At 42.2% G+C, this 23,492-nt stretch overlaps 1 pseudogene; it reads left to right on the forward strand.

Annotated features, from left to right (window-relative positions):
• LOC147433564 (uncharacterized) overlaps positions 1–19,569 on the forward strand; it is a 67,187-nt pseudogene extending 47,618 nt beyond the window's left edge.
• Positions 19,570–23,492: the final 3,923 nt, after the last annotated feature.

A 23,492-nucleotide genomic window follows, 5' to 3' on the forward strand; every position in this document is an offset into this window, starting at 1 on the left:
TGGAGTGACTAAGGCTTCTTGCCCTTTGAAAGCTCCATCTGCTTGTACCTCAAAGTTATGAATTCCTAGCTTAGTAGCTAGCTCAAGCAAAATAAATTTGTGGGTGGAGCGAGGATCAAATAGATGAAAGCATCATGCTCTCTTACTTTTCCCCAAGCATAAGAGAGTGGTGCTCCTTTTCAATGGCCTTCCTCTTTTAGATCTTCCGCCATAGTCGCTCTAGGAGGGTCATTACTTTCATTTCTCTTGGGACATGCCCAAGAAACATGACCTTTCTCCCCACGCTTGAAACATTTGTTATCTTTATGATAACGTTCAACCTCTTCAGGCAAAAGTTTGTTTTTACCTTTGTAACCTTTTTTGTCGCCTTTGCTTTATTGTTGTTGTTGTTGTTGTTGTTGTTGTTGTTGTTGTTGTTGTTGTTGTTGTTGTTGTTGTTGAAGATGATGATGATGATGATGATGATGTTGTTGATGTTGTTGTTGTTGTTGTTGTTGTTGTTGTTGTTGTTGTTGTTGTTGTTGTTGTTGTTGTTAACCTTGGGAGAATAATGTGTCACATTGTTCTTTCCCTTTGGCTCAGCTGGTTTCTTAGCTTCTATTGGATGGTGTGATGTATGACTGTCAAGATAGCTTTAGGTCTTTGTGATTTTACATATTTTCTCATCTCCTCAGATAGGTCAACACAAAATTGTTGCTTTTGTTCTACAAAGTATACTTTCTTGTAGATGATGGATTTGGCATGTAACTCCCAAAACTTATCCACATGCTTTTGGATAGACTCATATGGGGCCATCTTCAAGCTTTTCCATTCTATGAGGGCTTTGTCTTTGGCATCACTTGCAAGAAATTGCTTCATAGTAATCCTCATAGCTTTCCATGTTTTTGGAGCTTCACCTTGACAGGACTTTTGGAAATGCAAGGAAACATTTTGGAGCTTTTAATATTTTGAGAAATCTTCATCTCCAAAAGCCACATCAAATTGTTGAATAAAAGCCAACACTTTATTGGTTGCTCCAAAGGTTCCATCATAGGTAAGGAAAGTGATGTTCTTTCCTTCTCTTTGAACTTTTTCAACTTTTGTGACCCCTTCCAAGACGGTGATGATGAGAAGGGGAGGAAGAAGAAGGCGAGGATGGTGACCACTTTCTTCACTTTCTCTTACTTGGATTTCTTTTTCCCTTCTTTGAGGGAGGGAGTGCTTGATTATTTCCTCTTCTTTTTGGGAGGGCTTGACTGTCATGCCCAACGTCTTCTTGGGGCAGCTGCCATCACTTTCAAAGGTAGGAGGGGTGTCACTTTCATACCTCTCCCTTGAAAGTTCAGGACACACTTCTTCTTCTCGAATAGATTTCCTTATAGGTCCTTCCGTATCTTCTCTTCATTACCCAAAAAGAGTCCTCTTTAGGAGGTCTCACTAGGAGGCCTCACGGGAATTCTCTCTTCTAGGGTAACTTGGGGAAACTTGAAGGGCTTCAATCTGGCTTTGAACCTCTACTTGCAAAATAGGGTTTTACATTGCTTGTTAAGTATGGAGCCTGATTTACCCTTGTAATTTTCTGTGGTAAAAGCCCACATTTGTAAGGCCCCCATTATGAGGAGAAGCCATCATGTGTGAAGGAAAATCACTCACCGGGAAACCAAAATTTTCACGGCCAAAAATCAGGGGCAACTTTAGGGGCCTCGGGGGCGGAAGCCCCTGATACTTCTTTTTCCCCTCACCGGAATATTATGGCCGGACGGTGGTCGAAAACTGGTCGGAAAACAACCGTCGGTTGGCCGGTGGCCGGTGGTTGGAAATCAATGGCCGGTGGCCGGTGGCCGAATTCAAAAGCGGACTTGTCTTCTCAAGGGCAGCCACACATGGGCGGATTGAAGGGTCCGATTTGGACATATCTACACAAAGGCGGTTACACATGGCTGCCTCTCATGAGAGAGGGCAGCCCTTTTGGCCTATAAAAGGAGGCCATTTCTACACACATTTCATAGTGTGAAGTTGATGCAACAAGGTGAGTGTGAGGTGGTGAGAGTGAAGCAAAGCGGGAGCTCCATTAAGCTTATAATCCCTCTGTAAACTACTTCTTGTTTTGAAGTACTAAAGCCATTGAGTGGCTGCTTTCCCGTGGACGTAGCCCACATTGGGTGAACCACGTATATCGTGTGTACTCTCTCTCTCTCTCTCTCTCTCTCTCTCTCTCTCTCTCTCTCTCTCTCTCTCTCTCTCTCTCTCTCTCTACTCTATAATCTCATGTATGTAAATCTGTCTCTCTCCAGTAAATAATCTACTCAATTATCTATTTAGCTACGTCGTATTTCCTAACAACTGGTATCAGAGCAAGGTTTGCTCGTAGCTAAATTATCTCAAGGAAAGGATTCCTTGAATTGAGTGGGAGTTATGGCGGAGGAAGGGAAGCTCAAGATTTAGAAGTTCAACGGCAAAAACTACCAACATTGGAAGATGCAGATTGAAGACTATCTCTACCAGAAGGACCTCTATTTGCCACTAGGCGGTCTTGTGAAGAAGCCCGCAACAATGGCAGATGAAGCATGGATTGTCCTTGATCGAAAGGCGCTGGGAACAATCCGGTTAAGCTTGGCGTCAACGGTAGCCTTCAATGTTTCGGAGATGAAGACCATGGAGGACTTGATGAAGTCACTTGACGACTTCTACGAGAAACCATCGGCATCCAATAAGGTATTTCTTATGAAGCGCTTGTTCAATCTAAAGATGGCAGAGAATGGTTCAGTTGCAGAACACCTAAATGACTTTAACACAAACATAAGTCAACTTCGATCGGTGAAAATCAATTTCGATGACGAAGTGCGAGCTCTCCTTATGATATCATCTCTACCGGATAATTGGGACAGCCTTGTGATGGTTGTAAGTAATTCTATTTCTGGCACAAATACTCTTAAGTTTGATGATGTTGTGGGTGTTATCCTAAGCGAGGAAATATGAAGGAGAAGCACAGGAGAATCATCAAGTGATGCACTGTCAGTAGAAACAAGAGGAAGGCCTAAGGAGAGGTTCAAAAACCAAAAGGTTCGTGATCGCTGAAGGTGGAGCAAGTCACGCACAAAGTCAGTTCTTGAATGTTGGAACTACGGCAAGAAGGGCCACGTCAAGACGGATTGCTGGTCCAAGAAGAAGAAGGAGACAGAGTCTCAAGACAACAAGCCAACATCGAAGGCCAATGTGGCAGGTAAAGTAGAGCAAGATGCTCTAATTCTCTCATTAGACAATGTGTCTAATTCCTGGATAGGAGATTCCGGGGCTTCATTCCATACGACACCACACAAGCAACATTTCCAAGACTACACCAAAGGTAATTTTGGGTATGTATACTTGGGAGATGATGAAGCTTGTGAGATTGTCGGCAAAGGTACAGTTTTTGTCAAAACTGCTAACGGAAATGAATGGAAGCTTAAAGATGTTAGGCATGTTCCTTCTCTTCGCAAAAATTTGATCTCTACAGGACAATTGGACGATGAAGGTCACAATATTGCATTCGGAAACAAACAGTGGAAGATCTCAAAGGGATCTTTTGTGGTTGCCAAGGAAGAAAAGGTCGGTACACTTTATTTGTGTACTGTTAGCACGCAACCTTCAGCTTGTGCAGCAACTACAGAAGTTGACAGTGCGGTGTGGCACTACCGACTTCGGCATATGAGTGCCAAAGGAATGCAAATCCTTCAAACAAAGAAGCTTCTACCAGGTTTGAAAGAAGTGGACTTAGAGTTCTGTGAAGATTGTGTTTATGGTAAACAAAAGAGGGTAAAATTTCAAAAATCAGGAAATGAAAGAAAAAATAAAAAACTTGAGTTGGTTCATTCTAATGTTTGGGGTCCTGCAAGTACACCATCACTTGGTGGCTCATTGTTACACTATGTAACATTCATAGACGATGCGACTAGAAAAACATGGGTTTATGTCATGAAGAATAAATCCGATGTATTTTCCATATTTCAAAGGTGGAAAGCCTTTGTGGAGAATGAAACAGGTACCAAGGTTAAATGCCTCAGATCCGACAATGGAGGCGAATATTGCAGCCAAGCTTTTGAAAGCTTTTGTGCTAGCAATGGCATTTGGAGGCAAAGGACAACCCCAAGGACACCTCAACAAAATGGGATTTCGGAAAGGATGAACAGGACAATCATGGAGCGAGCACGAAGCATGCGGCTACATGCAGGCCTACTGCTTGAGCTTTGGGCGGAGGCTGTAAGTACGTTTGTGTACTTAATCAATCAGTCACCCTCAACGGCATTAGATGGGGGAGTTCTAGAAGAGGCATGGACAGGTAAACCGGTGAATTATGTATTTCTCAAAGTGCTTGGGTGTGAGGCTTTCATGCACATAGATAGAAGCCTAAGATCAAAGCTAGATGCAAAGTCCAAGAAGTGTTTCTTCATTGGCTATGGAGAAGGTGACTTTGGGTATCGCCTATGGAATCATGAAGATGGTAAAATCTTAAGGAGTAGGGATGTAATTTTTAACGAACAAAATATGTACAAAGATTACTTGGAAAGAAAACAAACAAAAGAAACAGGTGATGAGTACATGGAGCTTGAGGACGATGAAGACTCAAGGACTGCAAACGGTGACAATGTGCAACAACGTCAACCAAATGAGGAGCCTCAACCTATTCCCCGAAGATCTACAAGACCAAGTAGACCTCCAGAAAGGTTTGTTCCTTCCTTCAACCATCTCTTGATCTCAGATTCTGGAGAGCCGGAATCATACGAAGAAGCTATGCAACATGAATCCAAAGAAGAATGGACGAAGAGCATGCAAGTGGAGATGGGCTCACTACATCGCAACCAAACATGGGAGTTGGTTGAGTTGCCTAAAGGTAAGTGGGCACTTCAAAACAAATGGGTGTACAAGATGAAGGAAGAAGAAGGTGGGAAGAAAAGGTACAAGTCTAGGCTTGTGGTAAAAGGAAAGGTATTGACTTCAATGAAATATTTTCTCCTGTTGCAAAAATGAACTCAATTAGGCTTGTCTGAAGCCTTGTGGCTGCTCATGATCTAAATATACCACGGAAGCAGAGTATGTAGCAATGACGGAGGCAAGCAAAGAAATTATGTGGCTTCACAAATTCTTAGAAGAGCTTGGATTCAAGCAAGACAATTGTTTCGTGTACAGTGATAGCCAAAGCGCTATCCATCTTGCAAAGAACTCAGCCTTTCATTCAAGGACAAAGCACATTGATGTGAGATATCACTTCATACGCACTCTTTTCGAAGAGGGACAGCTAAAGCTAGGAAAGGTGCTTACAAGTGAAAATCCTGCAGACATGTTTACAAAGGTGGTCAACAAGGAGAAGTTGAGCTTTTGCTCATCTTCAATCGGCATTCAAGGATAAGAAGCCAGAATGAAAAGCAGTCACAGGTTCGGTTTGGAGATCAGACTCCAAGCGGGAGATTGTTAAGTATGGAGCTTGATTTACCCTTGTAATTTTATGTGGTAAAAGCGCACATTTGTAAGGCCCCCATTATGAGGAGAAGCCATCGTGCATGAAGGAAAATCACTCACCGGGAAACCAAAATTTTCACGGCCAAAAATCAGGGGCAACTTTAGGGGCCTCAGGGGCGGAAGCCCCCGATACTTTTTTTTCCCCTCGTCGGAATATTCATTTTCGCCGGAATATTATGGCCGGACGCCGACCGGAAAGTGGTCGGAAAACAACCGTCGGTTGGCCGGTGGCCGGTGGTCGGAAGTCAATGACCGGTGGCCGAATTCAAAAGCGGACTTGTCTTCTCAAGGGCGGCCACACATGGGCGGATTGAAGGGTCCGATTTAGACTTTATCTACACAAAGGCAGTTACACATGGCTGCCTCTCATGAGAGAGGGCAGCCCTTTTGGCCTATAAAAGGAGGCTATTTCTACACACATTTCATAGTGTGAAGTTGATGCAACAAGGTGAGTTTGAGGTGGTGAGAGTGAAGCAAGGCGGGAGCTCCATTAAGGGTATAATCCCTTTGTAAACTACTTCTTGTTTTGAAGTACTAAAGCCATTGAGTGGCTGCTTTCACGTGGACGTTAATTGAGTAGATTATATAATGGAGAGAGACAGATTTACATACACGAGATTATAGAGTAGAGAGAGAGAGAGAGAGAGAGAGAGAGAGAGAGAGAGAGAGAGGGTACACACGATATACGTGGTTCACCCAATGTGGGCTACGTCGTATTTCCTAACATTGCTTTGTGTAAATTTTCAACAAGATAGTTGACAATTCTACAACCATCATCAAATGCTATACCATGAGCCAAATCTAAGTTGTCAATATTAATTACATTATCTTGATTGTTGTGTCATGATTAAATTTCCTTGTATGTGTATGCTAGCTCTTTCCTTGGTACTTCCAAAACTTTGGCTGCTACTTCTCTTATCCCTCAAAAATTAGCACTCGAGTAACTACACCTGTGGTTTAGAATATTGCTAATAGCAAAGAGTAGTGGATGTTGAAGATGATGAAACAGGAAACAGAAGGAAGACAGCAACTCAGAGTAGAAAGAAGATGGAGAAGGAGAAGACACAGAGCTTGTGTACGAGATCTCTGTAGTCTCTCTCTCTGTATTGGAATAATAATTGTGTGTCAAAATCACCAGCCCAATCTGAATCGCTGTAACCAAGAAGCTGCATAGAACTGTGCTTTCCATACATATCCCCCCTTGGAAAGAACATGGCAAGATTAGGGGAACCTGAAAGGTAACGAAGTATGCGCTTCACAGCCTGCCAATGATGCATACCTGGGCTGTGCATAAATCTGCTTGCTTGTGAAACCCCAAATTGAATGTCTGGACGAGTGTTGCCTGCCAAATATATCAAGCAACCAACGGCTGCTGCATAAGTATGTACATCAAAAGGTTCTCCAGCATCGTGCATGCTCAACTTTGATCCAGTTTCTACGGGTGTAGAGATTGGCTTACAATTTTGCATACCAAACTTGTCCAAAATTTTATGCAAATATTTTGCCTGCAACATGTATATGCCATCCTCTGATTGCACAAACTGAATACCCAAGTAATAATGTAGCAAACCAAGATCAGACATCTCAAAGGTTTTTCTCAAAGCATCTTTAAACGCTTCAATTTCATCTGCAGTATTGCCTGTAAGAAGCATATCATCCACATAAAGTGTTAGCATAATGAGAACTCCATCTCTCTTTTTGACATACAAAGTACTTTCTGTTGGACTATTCTGAAATCCCTGGCCAATCAAATAAGTATGTATCTTCTCATACCATGCTCTTGGAGCCTGTTTGAGACCATACAAAGCTTTACGCAATCTACATACCTTTTGCTCTTGACCTTTTACAACAAAACCACTTGGTTGAATTACATAAACTTCTTCCTGCAAATCACCATTCAAAAAAGCAGTTTTGATATCCAACTGATGCACTTTCCAACCATGATGAGCAGCAATTGCAACTAGTGATCTAACTGTGGACGCACGAGAAGTAGGAGCAAAGGTTTCATCATAATCTATGCCTTTCTGTTGCGCATAGCCTTTTGCCACAAGCCTTGCTTTGTACCTGTCAACAGTACCATCTTGTTTCCTTTTTACCTTAAAAACCCACTTTGTACCAATAGGCTTTTTACCTGTAGGCAAGTCCACTAGATCCCATGTATGATTCTTATGAATAGAATCAATTTCTTGCTGCATAGCATCTTTCCACTGAACACACTCTAAAGCTTGTTCAAATGAATCAGGCTCATCTGCATCACAAAGAGTGCTAAAGCAAGCCAAATCTACTTGCTCTCTGCCAAAAGTAGTACCAGCACGTGTTTTTCGTGGCAACGGTGCATCCAACTTGCTATCCTGCAAAGTTTTCTGAACCCATTTAGGCAAGGTTTTTTCTTCCCCGAGAACTTCTTGCTCTTCACGCACAATTTCCTCTACATCATGAGGTGTCACATGCTGATCAAAAGATTGATCAAGATTATCAACCTGTTGTGATTCTTGATTCTCCACAAAAGAAGGAAGCAAACCTTCAAATACATCATGTGTCTGCATATGAGGTACATCAAAAGCAACCATAGGTTGAGCAGTAGTTTCTGCAAAAATTACATCACGACTTTCAAAAATCTTGTTTGTAGCAGGATTGTAAAGTCTATAACCTTTACTTCCACTACTGTACCCCACAAATATACATTTGATTGCCTTATCATCAATCTTCCCACGTAACTGCTGAGGGATGTGAGCATAAGCAAGACAACCAAAAACACGAAGATAACTGACTGAAGGTTTTTTGTCATACCAAGCTTCATATGCAGTAATGGTCTTCAAGGCACGAGTAGGACACCTGTTCAAAACATGTGCTGCACAAGCAACTGCCTCCATCCATAGCTTATGAGGCAAACTCTTAGCCTTGAGCATACATCTAGCTGTCTCCATTAAAGACCTGTTCTTCCTTTCTGCAACACCATTCTGTTGTGGTGTGTATGGCATAGTGCATTGGTGTTTAATGCCTTTCTTTCCCAAAAAATCCTTAAATGCACCTGACATGTATTCACCTCCTCGATCGGTACGAAGAGTCTGTACTTTGCAACCTGTTTCATTTTCAACCATGGCGACATAATGTTGAAAAACTGCAAACACATCTGACTTTGCTTTGAGTGGATACACCCAACAAAACCTGGAAAAGTCATCAATGAAGGTCACAAAATAAAGGCTGTTTCCTATAGATGGCGTCCTCATAGGACCACATACATCACTGTGTACAAGCTGCAACTTTCGTGTCGCTCTAACTGAACCATCCTGCGAAAATGCAAATCTATGCATCTTTCCAAGAACGCAACCTTCACATACATGTCTTGGTGGCATCTCCAATAAAGACAAATCATGCACCATATTATGACGTTGTAAAGTCATCAAACTGCCATAACCAACATGCCCAAATCTAGCATGCCACAACTCAGCATCCTGCATGGCCTGAGTCTTTGTTTCTGCAATACATACCTGAATCTGCTTTTCATAACGATCTAGCACAAATAGTCCATTGTCCAGCGTACCTGTAGTGATAAGAGAATAACCATTCTCTCGATCTCGTACAACACATCTGTCATCCTCAAAAATGACCCGAAGACCATTTTTTGCAAGAGAGGATACAGACAACAAATTCTTCTTGATCCCTGGAACATATAAGACATCTGGCAAGCATAAATCTGAACCATCTGAAATGGTAATCAAAATCTTACCAACGCCTTTGATTGGATAAGAAGCATTATTTGCACATGTCACCTTCTTTCCTGCTGGAGCTGCATCCAATGAACAAAACAAATCCTTCCTTGAAGTAATATGCCTGGATGCACCACTATCAAAGTACCAAATCATTTGTGTCTTGTCCACACTGTAAGCAGAAAAATTTGAACATACTACAAAAGCATAAGAATCCTGCACAAAGTTTGCAGACTCTTCTTTAGCTGTAGAAGAATCACCAGAAGCTGAAACAACCAAACTTGACTCTTTCTTCTTTTCTTTAGCAATTCGCTTTTTACACTCACTAATGTAGTGACCAGGTTTCTTGCAGTAGTGACATTTACCTTTCTTCTTGGACTTGTCGGAATCACCTTTAGACTTCTCTGAAGACTGTTCTGCACCAGACTTGGAGTGATGAGCACTCTCTTTACCCCTGTTTTTGTTCTGTACAACAAGAGCATGATCCATACCATCCACCTGTAAAGACTTGTTCTTACGTGATTGATCCTCCTGCAATAGCAAAGCCACTAACTCTTCAAAATGAAGAGGGTCAGGATTAGCTCGCAAAGATAGAGTCAAAGAAGTCTGAAAAGTCAAATAAGATGGTGGTAGTGAATTGAGTGTTTTGGAAACCAAGTCCTTCTCTGGAATCACTTCATCAATGCTAAGCAATTGCTCTTTAAGATCCCTGATTTTTGTAAGATGCTCGACAATATCGTCACCTTCGTCCATCTGTATTTTGTCAAGTTGTTTCTTCAAAAACTCTATTCTGGCAGCGTTTCTTCCTCCAAACATAGCTTGCAGAGTGTTCCAAGCATCCTCAGAAGTTCTGCAAGATCTGATATGTGGTGTGATTGTCCTCTTTATGGTTAAGGCAATCACAGCCATAGCCTGTGCATCTTTAGTATCCCATCTCTTTTGCTCTGGAGTGACTTGTGAGGGTCCTGCACCAACAGCTGCACCACGACCAGGCGTGGCAGGTGCAATGCTACCTGGACGAACTTCATCTCCAGATACATAATCCCACAATCCTTTACCAACCAAAACATTTTTGGCCATAAAAGACCAAAGAGAATAGTTGGTACCATCCAATTTGTCTTCGGATGTAAACGCACCAAAAATCTCTTTCTCCGTAGATTGAGCCATACTGTAGATGCACACAAGAGAGCAAAAGAACCTCCAAGAGATTCACAAATCTCCTCTCCAATCCAAGCAAAACTCTACACAAAATCTCAGCACAAAGCTAAGACAAGCTGCTTCCCAAAAGAACTGTTTACCTGAAGAAAATCTGTCAAAAAGCACACCCTCTTGATCTAAACGCCTCGGAAAAGTAACTTCTGCTACGCTGCTCAGAACGAAATTCTGAGGGCTCGAATGGCTTCGAAAGGGGGGTAAAACTCCAGGTCGCCTGTTCAGAATACTCCCGGAACGTCGAGGATGCTCCCACGAACAAATTTTCCGAAAACTGCCTGAAAACTGCGATTGCGCGCGCGGACGCGAAAACGCAAGTAGAGGCTCTGGAAATCACCTCGCTCTGATACCAATTGTTGAAGATGATGAAACAGGAAACAGAAGGAAGACAGCAACTCAGAGTAGAAAGAAGATGGAGAAGGAGAAGACACAGAGCTTGTGTACGAGATCTCTGTAGTCTCTCTCTCTGTATTGGAATAATAATTGTGTGTCAAAATCACCAGCCCAATCTGAATCGCTGTAACCAAGAAGCTGCATAGAACTGTGCTTTCCATACAGTGGAGTGGGTTTAACAGTGCTAAGTTGGCATCGGTTCCTATCAAGATTACTAATAGGTCAATAATGGTTAATTCATAAGCAAGTCCCAAAAGGCTCCATTATTAAGACCATAGTTCTTGATGGTGTTCCCTGTACCTTGTAAACAGGCATGCCAACCTAGATAATAAATCCTAGTCCCACTTACCCTATTGCAATTAACAACTCTACCTTTCAAAGATTACCCAAGGACCTCTCTTCTTAAGCAAGAAAAGAGAAACATCAGCTCTAATACCAATGTTAGATAATCTAATGCTAATTTTAGATTCAATGGAATTTTTACTCAAGAAAAGAAAGAGTGTTCCTTAAGAGAAACTAAAGAGGAGACTATAGGTTGTGTCAAACTGGTTTCTTCACATAATTACACATTAAAATACTAAAATCATGCACATAATTCAAATAGAATATCACAATTAAGATTGATAATTTGATGAGGACCGGATTTTCTCGGAGCCGGTCCCCCCTCCCAAAGGTCTTTGTATAATAATTCTCTCTCGAAGAGAGCTTTGATTATAACACAATTGGTGCTCTTGCAGAGAGTTCCTTGAACCAAGAAGATGGTGTTCTTCAAGATTCCATAGTATTGATAGGTTATTGTGGGTAGCATAGTGCATTCATTATGTAATCATAATGAATAGAGAGAGAGAGAGAGAGAGAGAGAGAGAGAGAGAGAGAGAGATTAGTTAAGGGTTAAACCAATGCACAAGAGATTAGAATGTAGACACACACACTTGATTATTCAACTGGAGAAAGTGATTACAAAGATTATTATATAGGCATAGCACTCAGTGCTTACACATATTCCCCCAAAGGTCACTTGACTCTTCTTAAAAGGGCAATATACGTCTTGACCCTTGACTCTTCTATTTGGCTCTAGGCATGACTCTTGGGACATGCCCACACATGGGTACACGGGCTATCACATGATGCTATACACATGGCAGCCTACATGGATAGGGTGAGTTCATGTGGTGCAACAAATCCCACAACTAAACAAGCCTCCCCTTGTGGGTTTTGTTGCACTGATCACACACACTCCTCCCCTGAAAACACAATAGGGAGTAGGTTCACAATTTTGCCTCCCCTTGATGCATAGGGTGTAGGCACACAAACCTCCCCTAGAACAATGTAGGGTATGGAACACAAAATCCCCCAAGCACATGTTGGGCCCAATACACAAATCCTCCCCTACAACACAAATGAGGGAAGTACAAATCATAGTGCTTCACAATATATCATCGTAGACAATGCCAACTTGATTGTCGGTATCTTTTTCATTCAAATTTTGAGCAATAAGATTAATTTTGGCTTTATCTTTGTGCCGCTCTTTGTAGTTGCTTCTAGTGTTGTTGCTGGAAACTTCACTTGTCTGTCATTGAGCCTACAGTATCTGGTAGCATGATTCTTTTGACCACAGGTTTTACAAGGGTTTACTTCATAACAATCTTTGGAAAGACGGTTGTTTCTGCCACAATGTGTGCATTTCTTCTTTGAAGATGTTACATCATACGCTCCATTTGAAGTTGATTCCTTGTTTCCTTTATTGATCATATTTTCTTCTTCTTGTAGAGAATTGATGATGCTTTCAAGTGAGGGTATTAGTTCCTTTTCCTTAAGCACAGTTACAATTTGGTCATACTCTACAAGAAGGACCTTTAATAGCACAGCTACTTGGTTGTATTCTTCAGCTCACGATTGTATGTGCACCAATTGTGTGCAAATGATTTTAAGCCTATTGATGAGACTGAAGAGGTCTTCATCACTCCCCATCATGAGCCCGTACAATTGCATTTTTAGTGAGATCTTTGAGTGCTTTTCTTTTGCTCCAAATAGCCTCTCTAGAGTTTGCCATGCATTAAGAGCAGTGGTGGCTTTATCTAAATAATGCACATAATTATCATGAAGTGTTGTAAGGATTATGCCAAGTGCTTGTTCATCATGGCTCTAGAATTGTGATGTGCTAACTCTAGTTTGAATGGTCTCTCTAGCACTCATTGGCTTCACCAAAATCCACAACCCCCTTTTCATGAGGTATCCCTTGAGTTTTACCTGCCAAGAGTGAAATATTGTGACATTGAACTTGCTTAGATCGTCTTTTCCCATGGTGCACACCTTCATGTGTGAGGAGAAGGTCTTACTGGCTTTTGTGTTGAAAGGGACGGTGTCTAGTCTCCGATTACAATAATGTGCGACTCAACTTCACCCTTTTTGAGAATTATTCATAGATATCAAAATACTTGCACTTGGTTGGGATAATTTTGGGGGTGTTAGATGACCTTGAGAAAAGGAAGAAAAAATAAATTACTCGTCAAAGTGAAGCTCCTCTTCACCGCGTGGTGAAGACACTCTTTACTATCTTTAAGCTTACTTTCCAAAAGAAAAGCACTTTAAATGGTGGGACCTCAAGACTCGAGGGCTTTTGAATACAGCTGTGGGAACACCCTCTTGTAGGCCTCAATGATTGAGACAAAGAGAACTAAGCTATAGGCAGCGTGTGCACTACCCCAAGGTGCGTTGCGATGTTGTATGAGAGGCCCTCTGTTTAGGGTCACGATCTCTCTATCATTGCTCTGCATGGGACGGTCATGATGCATGTGCACAGTGTTGTGCAACCGGTATCAATGATGGTCACAACAGCTGCATGGGCAGAGAGAGAGAGAGAGAGAGAGGGAGATGCCGAGAGAAAGAGAGATGTCAAGGATGCCATCTCTAGACGAGAGAGTTGTAGGCAGGGCAACGGTTCAAACGAATGCCATCTCTCTCTCTCTCTCTCTCTCTCTCTCTCTCTCTCTCTCTCTCTCTCTCTCTCTCTCTCTCTCTCTCTCTCTCTCTCTCTCTCTCTCTCTCTCTCTCTCTCTCTCTCTCTCTGTGGATTGCGATCGAGCAGGGCCCTCCCATGTCCTTTGCATCATGCACCACCCATGTCATCTTCCTTGCTCCCCTCCTGTGCGTTCTGTAAAGGGAAAATGAAGATGTGCTCTCCATGCATTCATAACACAAGCGACTAGCTTTTGGTGGAGCGTCCAAAATCTTGGGAAGTTGTGTTTATGCAGTTGCTTTTGGAGCCCTGCTTGTTCACCACCAAGTTGCTAAGAGAAGTGGGAGCTAGACTGTGAGTGCCTGAGCTGAGAGGGGGTCAAGGCTATATCCAATCTTTGCTGCAGAGCTTGAGGGTGAAAACTGTTTTCTTGTGCACAGCAGGGTGGGAGGTTTTTTGGGGTGAAGATGAAGATATGGCCATAGGGTAACGGGTGTTGTGTGCACGGGAACATGGGAAAAAGGAGAGTTTATACTTTTGGAAATGCAATGAAAGGGAATCTTTGTGTTTAACTAATGAGTAACTTGTAGAATGGACCCACACGCAACTTTTTACAAATCAATCCAAAATGCTATGATCTAAGGTCTTGTGTTCTCTTGCTCAACTACCCATGATTGAGTTAGGTCTTCAAGAGATCTGAACAGAGCGAACTTTGGAGCGAGGCTTTTTTTTTGGGGGGGAGGGGGAGCGGGGACCCTCCCTACCTCCTCCTTCCTCCTCTCATTGCTCATGTGCTTCCTCCTCTTCCCTTGCTCTTGCTCCAACATCCTCCCTCTCCTCCACCTCCTCCTCTAGCCACCCTCCCTTCCTCCATCTCCTCCTTTAGCAACCATACCTTCCTCAAGGTCCTCCTCTTCTCTCACTCCTCTCTTCTCCTCCCACCCTCTCTCTTTTCCTCTCTCTCTCTCTCTCTCTCTCTCTCTCTCTCTCTCTCTCTCTCTCTCTCTCTCTCTCTCTCTCTCTCTCTCTCTCTCTCTCTCTCTCTCTCTCTCTCTCTCTCTCTCTCTCCCCTAGGGTTGGCATATGCTTGGGAGGCCATAGACCAAAAAGAGATTGGTTGGCCCACCATTTTTTATCTCCACACCAAATGGTATGTGGCCGTCTCGACTGATATGAAGCCCCCTCTACATCCCATTCAGGAGAGAATTGCAGCATTCGCTTGAGCGAGAGAGCTCTTGAGTAGCTATAAAGTCTAAGCGTCCCTCTATCATGGAAGCTTTTGCTTCTCTCAGAGAATCTTTTTGCACGCAAAGTGATCAAACCTAGATCAGCTTTCTACATGTACGCAAATCCCCCAATCGGGTGCAAGATGTTCAAGGCACGGACTAGCTAAACATCTGCATGGCATCTGCTTGTCACATTTGTCTCCCCCACCACCCCCCCCCCCCCCCCCCCCCCCCCCCCAAGGAGACCAAAGTTATGAGCTGTTCTATGCAAGCATAGACAAGGATGCTGCTAAATCTTACCATGCATGACCCCGATGTGGGTGCCCACGACAGCCCTTGGGATGCATTCTCACATGCCTTTGCAAATCTTTTTGTGATTGTTAGTAATAAGGTGTATTTACCTGTCATAATAATCAATATCTAATTCTCCTAAATGATTTTCTCGTGTTAAACTGATCATTTAATATGGGGAAGTGCCAGGGGAGAAAAAGCTAGAATATTGGTTAAACTAGCAGACCGACCACAGTAGGGATCCAAAGGAGGGAAAATAGGGATCCAAAGGTGGGACCATCTGCAAAAGAGCCATGTGCAACAATGGGCTTAAAAGACCCTAAGGTTCAGCCCATTAAGACTTCCAAAATGCTAAGGTTCCAAAATTCAAAGGTTGTGTCCAAAGGTCAAGCATGGGGGGAATTGGATGCTTTGTGTGTGTCCCCAAAAGTATTTATCAATCCCTACATAGGAGGGGGCGAGCCTTGGGAGTAGGGGATGAGAGAGAAACTCACACACACACACACACACACACACACACACACACACACACAAGCTCCCTTTACACAAAGGGAATGAGGGACACATGTCAGCTCCCTAGCCCAGATGCCCACAAGGTGTACCCAATTCCTCTTGGATGGCCTTGGAGGTAGACCAATGAGAATTAGGCTAGAGTAAATCTAGTTTAATTAATTTAAAAACACTTAATAAAAGAACCAATGAGAATTAAGCTCTCTAGAAGACTATTGGACAATCTCCCAAGGGGTCCAATGAGCATTCAGCAGCCCAATGGCTTGCCTGATTCCTAGTGGCCAGGAGGCAAAGGGGTCCAATGAGAGTTTAGTTGCATTTATTAATTACATAAATCTCTCACAAAAGGGGAAAGGGGGACACATGTCAGAAGGCTATCACTTATACTGCTTAATTATCATTGGCTAGCCCTAGGGAGGTCCAATGAGAGTGGAGCATGAGCAAATAGCAAGAGGGGTCGACCAAGAGAGAGAGGGGGGGCTGATTTTTGCAAGGCATTATCACACACACACTCACACAATCTCATGTGTGAAGTAAAGAAGACTCTCTCTCCTTCTCAAGCTTTAATGGAAAGCTTACCATCTACTCCAAGCTTGTGAAAAGGGAGGCCTACACCAACAACTCTTGGCTTTGTGATGCAAATCCAACCAAGAGCCAAGCTTCAATGCATGCTCATCTCCTCTACCATGCTAATTACTAAGCTAAGCTATGCTAATATGAGTGATTATATGAGGAGATGTACATTTTTCTCGTAAGAATACTCCTTCTTCCTCTCAATCTACTCTCATGCCCTGCTAGCTCTCACCATCTTCGAAGGTATGTGAGGTCTTGGGTCTGAGACCGGAGAGAATTGATGTTGTGTTTGATAAGTGTTTTGCTTAGTGCATGAATCTTTCATCTTCATTGCACTAGCTAGACTTGAAGGAACACAAAGAATTGTATTCTACAATGTCTCTCTTGATAGGAGAAACCATAATACAAAGCTTTTTGGAGGGGGGACCGGCTCCATGTAAATCCGGTCCTCAACTGTTGTCAATAGCTTAATTTCTCTCTCTTTTGAAAGTATTGTTCATGCTATCTAACTAGGTGTTATGCTTTTTGTTGCTCTCTCCACCCAAGCAGTCTTGTAATTCTCATCAGGAATCTATTCTAATGGAATGCCCACTATGTTCATGCTAATTTCCGCTACACGCAAGTTTTTAGGCCATTAAATGTTACATTACCTCTCTCTTGTCCCCTTTGAAACATGGCCCCCCCTCCCTCCTACTTGTGCAGTGTGGGCTTAATCTCAAATCTTGAACATTGCTTGTGGCATTGTATTGTGCACAAACACGTGAGATTATTTTTTTTTTTTCTGGAATTCGCTTAACACTAGTTCTATAATCGGACACTCAAATGTCCTGAGACACTAAAGTGTTATGTTTTTCTAGCAACTTGTCATAATTATTTGGTGAAACTAGAAAAAACATTAAGAGGTCACGTTCATATCTTAGGTCAACTATGAGGTGAAGAACATAGCTAAATTTTACTTTTGCCAAAATCAATACCAAAATAAAAAATATAATGATAAGGTTTAAGATGAAAAATCATAGAAATTTAGTGCAGTTTTAACAAAAATTTCATAAATTGAATATAACTTCTCATCAAAATAAGATTCTGCATAGATTTCAAGGTGTATGGATATGAAAAAACTTATTATAGCAAGAAATTGAGCTTCATAACTTAGTTATCGGACTAGATTTTTGTTATAATCAGAAGACCAAAATCTTGAAAATGCTGACAAAGAGAAAAATTTTGGTCTTTCAAGGCCTCTTTCATTAACATGATGAGGTTATGGGACAAAACCTAAGGTGTAATGTATCTATAGGTCAATACCCATCAACTAAGCATTTTTCAAGGGTTCAAACCCATAGGCATCTTGTAATTTAAGCCCATTTTAAAAAAATTATAGTGCATAATTTCTTGCAAAAAAAACATTGCTATGAAAAACTAATGAAAATGTGTATATAAATCTCCCAATTGTGTGCATATGAGGTATTTGTATACAAATAAGTGAGACGAATGGAAAAATTAAAAAGTGAACTTTATTTTAAGGCTTTCTTTGATAAATAAAAAATCATAATTACAACATGCGCAATTTTTTGGATACGCCATAAATCACCAAATGTGGATTGCATAACCATTACAAATTATCACCTTATGTAATGGAGTCATAGATCTAGTATATATGCATCATATGACATTGTAAATTTAGATGAACTAAATGTTTTTTGTGATCATTAATTGAATTTGTGGACGTTGCATATTTGACCCACATGACTTTTTATATTTAATTCTAGCCACAGAGGATTTTTTTCTCACATGAAAATTGTAAAAATATCAAATACATATATAAGTAGTTACCACGGATTATTGCATGCACCCTGCTCATTTTTTTCTTAGGATAGAGTACGAGTTTTGATTATGACATTGGATGTTGTTTTGCGTAGGTTCTTTTCATGAATGTAGTTACTATTGAGGTTATGATCAAAAGTGAAGGATTATAATTTCTATGAGTACTTTGAAGAACATTTTATAAGTTTGCAAACGCATTTCTTGAGATGTATTCTAGATTTCATGTACTATTTTATTTAAATTTGTAAAAAAAGGACACGAAAGTGTCCTTTTGGTACCAAACTAGTGTTAAGGAAATGTGTCATATCTGTCATCTTTGTGAGTTGCAAGTGTTTAATGTTGTTGACAAGTGGAGGAGAGTGCTAGTCAAGTGGAGAAGGGTGCTTTTAAATGAGGTTTGTTTGTATCAGTTTATGTTGGCTGAAAGAGTTTACAATTTGTGAGCCGTTAGTGGGAGGGAGAGAGAGGGAGAGACGAGGCTACAGAAGAAAGGGAAAAAAGGAGGGATATCGCTAGTGCCCTCTTTTTTTAGAGAGAAAGGTAGAGAGAGGGAGAGAAAGAGAGAACGATAGATATGTAGATAGAGAGAGAGAGATAGAGAGAGAGAGAGAGGAGAGATGAACTCTGTCAACAGCTCAATGATCCCGAATTTATTTTTGTTGTCCTCCTCTTTGAGTCCACCTTCTCCTTTGCCGATCTGAAGTCACAACATTTTGTAGAGTCTATATGCAACAAAAGCTTCTTTCTGGATACACTCTGGTTAAAATACTCATGGATATGGAGCCTAATACCATTTTTTCGTGAAGTGCATGGAAGCTACGCACTGGAATCCTATATTTGCATTGTCATGTTTAGGTGCTTTGAGAATGATAGTTTTGATGACTCAACGCTACAGATTCTAGATGAAGAGGCGCATGCCATTGCCCAACGACACGACTTCTTTCGCTTGAAGAGTCTAGATCCAGAAGAAGTTCCTGCAATGCATAGCCCATCCTACAATTTTCAACAATTTTGTGCCAATGAGAGCTAGGAAATTGAGGCCATGTTTAGATGGACAATGGTGTGTAGGAATGCAAGGGAACGAGATAGGTTCATGGAGGTTTTTTTAAGGGCTGCAAATTGGGTTTGGATGTTGCATAGACTTGCAAATGCAACTAACCCACCTATGCAAATTATTATAAGAATGGGGTGGGGCATGGAGATACATCCTATTTATGTGGAGGTGGTGGCAATTCCCCCTTCATCCTCAACTTTCCCGAAATGCCCTATGCCTAAGGTGGAGTTCATCATTATGTGTGGCTTCATAGTGCCCAAAATGGTTTTCAAGGCAAAGGTGTACCAGCATTATATGTGCAAGCTTGCATCAAATCAACTTGCCCCTCTCATGTCTCTCCAATGACAAAGTGTGTACTAAGAAAAAGTAGCACCCATAGAAGATCCAGTTCAAGCTTACTTGGGGAGATCCCCACGAATGCAATTTCACGAAGAGATTCGTTTGTGTTTAGCTTGCATGATGAGAAGTTTACAAAGAAAAAAACTTAGCGAGCTAACTTTGCTTCGGCAACACGATGGAAGAGAAGAGGGAGAGAGAAAAAAAAGGGGGAAGGGAGAGGGGGAAGAGGATGAGAAAGTGACAAGATTCCCTCTCACTCTCTAACCCCTATCCCTTCTCCCTCTCTCCCTCTCTCTCTCTCCCTCCCCTAGGGTTAGCATATGCGTTTGTTTGGGAGGCCATCGACCAAAAAGAGATTGGTTGGCTCACCATTTTTTATCTTCACACCGCCCCCTTCATCCCGTTCAAGAAAGAATTGGGGCATTCGCTTGAGCGAGAGAGCTCCTAAGTAGCTATAAAGTCTAAGCGTCCCTCTGCCATGGAAGCCTTCGCTTCTGTCAGAGAATCTTTTTGCACGCAAAGTGATCAAAGCTAGATCAGCTTTCTACATGTACGCAAATCCTCCAATCAGGTGCATGTTGGAATTAGGGTTGCAGAGAAACACACACAGCTTGGAGAAGACGAAGGAAGCTCAAGGCACACAATAGAGAGTGTGTTACTTAGTGTGCAATGGAAAGATAGATAGCCCTAGAGTGATGGGCGTATATATCAATGCACGGGGGAAAAAACCTCCTATAGAGGGAAAAAATGCCCCGGCGGTCCTAGTGTGTTCACACACATCACTACCACATGTATATGGTAACAAATCCCCCCTGGAGTGATGCGGTGAACGAGAGCTGGCACATGAGTAAAGGGAAGTGCCATGCCCTGAGGACAGGATCAGTCCACAAAGGGGAGTAAGCCCAAAGCTTTGCGGAAAGCTTCAAGCTTCTCACGAGACAATGCCTTTGTGAAAAGATCTGCAAGGTTGTCCTGTGTTGGCACATAAGCCAAGCTGATCTCTCCTGCTGAGAGCCTCTCCCTGACATAGTGGTAATGCACCTCAATGTGCTTTGTGCGAGCATGAAAAACTGGGTTCCTCGCAACTGCCAATGCGCTCTGACTGTCAGTGTAGATAGTGTTGGCAGTGTCCTGTCCAACACCCAAGTCAGCCATAAGGCGTCTGAGCCATACACACTCAACCGTAGCTGTGAAGACTGCCCTGTACTCAGCCTCACAACTCGAAGTGGCCACAGTAGGTTGCTTCTTGCTCAACCATGATATACATGAACTGCCAAGCATGAAACAAAAACCACTTGTGGACACTCGCGTGTCAAAACAACCAGCCCAATCTGAGTCCGAAAAAGCATGTAAGTCTGGCGGCAATGATCCCCCCTTGGGATAAAACAAGCCAAGATGTAAAGTGCCACTAAGGTAGCGGAAAATCCTCTTGACAGCCTGCCAATGCTTAGACCCTGGGCTATGCATAAATCTGCTAACCTGCGAGACTGCAAACTGAATATCTGGCCTCGTGTTGCATACATAAATGAGGCAGCCAACAGCAGTTTGGTAAAGAGTGACATCAGCAAGATCGCCAGCATCATGTAGACTCAACTTCAAACCTGTTTCCATGGGAGTGGCAATAGGTTTGCAATCCTCAAGTCCAAACTTACATAGCAATGTCTCTATGTAACTTTTCTGACACAAGGCAATACCACCATCACACTGCTTAAACTGTATACCCAAGTAATGATGCAACAGCCCCAAATCTTTCATCTTGAAAGTAGCATTCAAATCAGCCTTAAATTCAGCAATATGTCTCTCATTTGGTCCAGTGATCAGCAAATCATCAACATAAAGAACCACAATGAGAAATACATCATCCTCACGCTTTACATACAATGTGCTTTCTGTTGGACTGTTACGAAAGCCTCGTTTAACCAAATGAGTGTCAGCTTTCTCATACCAAGCACGAGGAGATTGCTTCAACCCATACAAGGCCTTCTTACATTTGCACACTTTGTCCTCTTGTCCTTTTATGACAAAACCGCGAGGCTGCGTTACATAAACTTCCTCAAATATGTCACCATTCAAGAAAGCAGTAACAATGTCTGATTGATGTACAGCCCAACCAAAATGAGCTGCCAATGCACATAGAAAACGCACAGTAGTCATACGACAAGTGGGAGCAAAAGTCTCTTCATAATCTATGCCTTTTTGTTGTGCATAACCCTTTGCAACAAGTCGAGCCTTATGGCGATCGATCTCACCATCCGGCTTGCGTTTCAACTTGTAAACCCACTTCGTACCAATGGCCTTTTTGCCAGGAGGCAAATCACATAAAGTCCATGTGTCATTCTCTATAAGTGCATCATATTCTGATTTCATGGCAGCAATCCAATTTTCTGAATTCTGTGCTTCATCAAAAGACAGAGGCTCCTCAACATCATGTAAACTAGACACAGCCAAAGCATAACAATCTGATGCATAAGATGCATGGCGAGAGCCTGAACGAGTACGACTAGATAAAGGTGCATCCAATTTACTGTCACGCAAAGTGTGCACCAGCCATTTTGGCATACCTCTAGCCTGCTCATTTTCAGCCCTTTCCTCATCAAGTACATCATGTACATCTACATCAGTAATAGGCTGTTCTAAAACATTTTCAGAAACCCCCATAGGCTGTACATTTGCCTCATTGGAACTTACATTCGTATTTCCACCACTGAAAAGAGGCAACAAAGTGTCATAAATGTCCTGTGAGCTTACATTACTGTCTCTAGTACATGACAGCAAGGGCTGAACAGAATCTTCCACAAACACTACATCCCGTGAAACCAAAATACGTTTTGTTTGCGGATGATACAACCTGTAACCTTTGCTTTCAGCACTATAACCAACAAAAATACATTTGACAGCCTTATCATCCAATTTTCTGCGCTGCACTTGTGGCACCAAAGCATATGCCAAACAGCCAAAAACACGCATGTGCTCAATAGAAGGTTTTCTATCATGCCATGCTTCATATGGAGTAATAGACTGCAAAGCTTTCGTAGGACACCTGTTAAGTACATAAGTGGCACACATGATGGCCTCAAGCCAAAAAGAATGCGGCAAAGCTTGACTTTTGACCATACATCGTGCCATTTCCGTTAGTGACCTGTTTTTCCTCTCAGCAACACCATTTTGCTGAGGTGTATAAGGCACTGTACATTGGTGTTTTATCCCACGACTAGCCAGAAATGCATTAAATTCATGAGACATATACTCCCCCCCTCGATCGGAACGGAGGGTGCCCATAGTACATTTTGAGACATTTTCAGCCATAGCCAAAAATTGTTTGAAGCACATAAAAACTTCGGACTTCGCTTTAAGCGGAAATACCCACGCATGCCTGGAGTAATCATCAATGAAAGTCACGAAGTACAGGTAATTGCCCAAGGACGGAGTTTGCATGGGCCCACAAACGTCACTATGCACAAGCTGCAACCTGCATGTGGCCCTAACTGAACCATCCTTTGGAAACTTAGAACGCTGCATTTTACCCAGAATACAGCCTTCACAAACATGTTTGATAGGTGCTTCAAGAGGCGGCAAAGAAGCAACCATATCAGATTTCTGCAAACGCAGCAAACTGGCAAAATTCAGATGACCAAAACGTGCATGCCAAAGTTTTGCATCTGAAATAGCCCTTGAATCTGCAACAGCATTTGCAAAATTTTGTCCACACTTGTCATACAAAGTGAGCTTATACAGCCCACGGCACAAAAGGCCAGATGCAACAATTTCATCACCAAAACTGAGATCATGAACTGTACATCTGTCATCCACAAATTTGACTACAAGTCCAAGTCTAGCAAGTGCGGATACAGACAATAGATTTTTCTTGATCCCAGGTACATAAAGTGCATCAACAAGTGTGAAGGAACTGCCATTAGCAGCAGTGAGCA

The sequence above is a fragment of the Adiantum capillus-veneris genome, chromosome 19 (assembly GCF_014529385.1).
Source record: "Adiantum capillus-veneris isolate H3 chromosome 19, ASM1452938v2, whole genome shotgun sequence".
Classification (NCBI taxonomy): domain Eukaryota; kingdom Viridiplantae; phylum Streptophyta; class Polypodiopsida; order Polypodiales; family Pteridaceae; genus Adiantum; species Adiantum capillus-veneris.